The sequence below is a fragment of the Nannospalax galili genome, unplaced genomic scaffold (assembly GCF_000622305.1).
Source record: "Nannospalax galili isolate Female #2095 unplaced genomic scaffold, S.galili_v1.0 scaffold140, whole genome shotgun sequence".
NCBI classification, from domain to species: domain Eukaryota; kingdom Metazoa; phylum Chordata; class Mammalia; order Rodentia; family Spalacidae; genus Nannospalax; species Nannospalax galili.
The window spans coordinates 12,044,276-12,047,430 of NW_008352267.1; the positions used below are offsets into that span (position 1 = coordinate 12,044,276).

A 3,155-nucleotide genomic window follows, 5' to 3' on the forward strand; every position below is an offset into this window, starting at 1 on the left:
AGTGGGAGAAAACAAATTTATCCATCATTTTAGGATAATAGTAGGTTGTCTCTCTTAGCTACAGGTGGGCACTACAGTATTGGAGACTAAGATTTGAAGTCTTACATCTGAGCAGCATTTTCTGGTTAAGAACAAAATCATCAATGAGAATAATTGTTTGAATAAATTTATATAGACTTAAGCCTAATGTCTGGGACATGTAATCCCTTGAACTCTTAAAAAAGTATACTGATGACTTTACTCATTGGTTATACTTTCCTTTTGGGTGTTTAAGACCATACAGTTGACCCAAATAAATCAATTTATTTTTACCCTTAAGTTTGTTTGAGGATCTGTTCCTCAGGGGTCACCTGGGCATGGGAGGAGCTCCTGGCTCCTTTCTTGTACCAGTTCCATCTGTGTGAAGATAAGTCAAAGGTCCTGTTTGAGCATGTCTGGCTTCACTTGGAAGCATGGATGAAACGTTTCCTCTAAAAATGCCAGCATTTTAAAGGGTTCCTATAGGTTAGTCAGTGTTCTCCCTAGGAAACCAATAAAGCTCTAAACATCCTCTATATATCCAATAGTTTAATAAGTAAAGCATCCCTGGATAGTTCTTTGTATGAGAATTGTTTTGCTCCATGTCGTGGGAGCATGACATGCCCATCATAACTGAATGGATCAATGATAAGCCATCTCTATTTTAAGCAAAAAAAAAAATCTGTCTTCTCAAATGGCAGTCTGGAGAACAACTATCTAGGAAAGTTGCTCTGCTTGTATAAGGGTTATATAACATAGCTATCTGTGGGTATTAAATTTAAAGACAAGTAGTGGATGCAGACGTTATTTTGGTAACAATGGCAATAATAGAGAAGATTGAATCAGGAGTGTTATTAAATGACTAGAATTGGAAGGAATTTCCAATGAATGGAAGGATAATTGGATGCTATTGAATGACAAATAATGTTATTGAATGTGAATGAATTATTCACCTTGTTGTGTATCCTACATACACAAGGTGAATAATGTTCCAACTGGCTGCACAACAGTGGAAAGAGCACCTTATGCTATATTTTGAAAAGATTCCAAGATAACAGAGGATCATATTTTACAAACTGGACTTATGTAATAGATGATGAAACTGTGAATGGAAGTTCCCAGAAAAACCATGTATGTGTCTTCAAACTGAACATTCTTCTCCAAGACTGATTAACTGATCAGAGCTCCAGAGATTGTGGAGAGTCTAGAATGCTGCAGATACAGAGCTTAATTACTTACCACTTATCTCAGGCTACTTTTACCCTCTAAATAGCCATTTTCTTGTCCATCTCTGTTTCTGAACTAACATCCTGTAATTAACAAGAAAGAAAAACTTCTTGTTAGGTATTTACTAGCAGACCAGCAGATCCCACCAACCAAAAAGTTAAGCCATCATCAGATAGCATTTGAGAACTATAGTAGAAACCCCCTGCTTTGCTATGACCCACATACTGAACGTATCCACCAATGTATTTGAAAAGTATCTTGAATTATGACTTTTCTTTGTTCTGTTATTATAAAAACTCCATAGAAGGAATTTGAAGTAACCTGGGCCATGGTCCCTCATATTTGGCTCTAGAATAAACTCTCTTCCCCTTTTGAGGTGAGAGTTATATTTTTGTGTCGACAAAACACAAGCATGTTAGCATTTAGACTATCTCATTATCAGATAATTTCACAATTTGTACATTGGAAATACAAATTCTATTATTGAAAAAGATAAAAGAAATCCTAACTCACATTTTTGCTTTAGCTCTAGCTTTTTCAAAGTCTTCTCAGTTAGCTACTGCTAACTTTTAGACTGGTTTAAATTTTTAGTATTAAACTTGAGTTTTGCTTCCCTAATGTGCAGTTCATACTCTGTTATACAAATTTAGACTCTCCTGCTTTTCCACCTCTATAAGCTTGTATCAAAGTTAAAGGTGGTATCAAATCCAGCAAACATAAATACCAGAGACAGAGATAAGATAAGGCATGGAATAACACTTCTAAAGAGATGGGGTCTAGATATAGGTGTTAAATAATAAATTAGTAAACTATATAGGAGAAAAGAATGTCTACTCAAGAGTGTCAAAAAGATACACAGAGAAAAAACTGCCTCTTCAACAAATGGTCATGAGAAAACTGGATATTCACGTCACAGAATTAAAATATATCTATATCTCTCATCCGGTACACAAATCAATCCAAAATGGATTAAAGACCTTAATGTAACACTTGAAACCCTGAAACTGCTAGAGGAAAGGAGAGGCCAAACATTTCAAGATATAGGCACAGGCAAGAACTTTCTGAAAAGGACTCCAGTAGCACAGGAAATAACCCCAAGAAATGAATTAATAATTAATTAATGTCTTCCTTCTCAAAGGAAGAAATACAAATAACCAATGAATATTTGAAAAAGTAGACTGGGAATATGGGTTAGTTAGTAAAGTAGTTGTCATGCAAGCATGAAGACCAGAGTTTGAGCCCCCAGAGCCCATGTTCAAAAAAGGGAGGAAGAATGCTGTAGTGTATGCCTGTAATCCCGGTGATGGGGAGGCAGAGACAGAAGGGTGTTTGGGCCTTGCTAGTCAGTCTAGAAAAATTGATGAGCTCAAGATTAAGCAAGAGACCATGTCTCAAAAAATCAGCTGCCAGGCATGGTGGTGCATGTCTTTAATCTCAGCACTCATGAGATAGCAGTCAGATCTCTGTGACATTGAGGCCAGCCTGGTCTATACAGTGAGTTCCAGGCTAGCTGTCACAAAGAACAAGAACAAAAGGAGGAAAGGGATGACTGAGGAAGACACTCAGTGTTGACCTCTGACCTACACACCACACACACACACACACACACACACACACACACACAAAAAAAAAACAAGTGTTTAACATCATCAGCCATCAGGAAAACAAAAATTAAAACTAAGTTGAGATACCATTTCACCTAAATCAGAATGGTTACCATCAAAAAAGAAACAACATCTGAGGGCACATTCCTGTAATCCTAGGAGAATCAGGTCCATTGTCAGCCATAGATACGTAGCAACTTTGAGGTCAGAGTAGAATATGTAAGGCTCTTTTCAAATAAAGAAAAAGAAAGAAGGAAGAAAGGAGAGAGGAGGGAAGGAGAGCGGAGGGGAGGGGAGGAGGGGAGG

The 3,155-nt window shown here is 37.2% G+C and overlaps 1 long non-coding RNA gene across 1 annotated transcript in view; it reads right to left on the reverse strand.

Annotated features, from left to right (window-relative positions):
- Positions 1-1,259: 1,259 nt before the first annotated feature.
- LOC115066966 overlaps positions 1,260-3,155 on the reverse strand; it is a 21,491-nt gene continuing 19,595 nt past the window's right edge. Inside the window, exon 3 of the long non-coding RNA XR_003846406.1 lies at positions 1,260-1,328. This is a non-coding gene — a long non-coding RNA (uncharacterized LOC115066966). The remainder of the gene's footprint in view (positions 1,329-3,155) is intronic.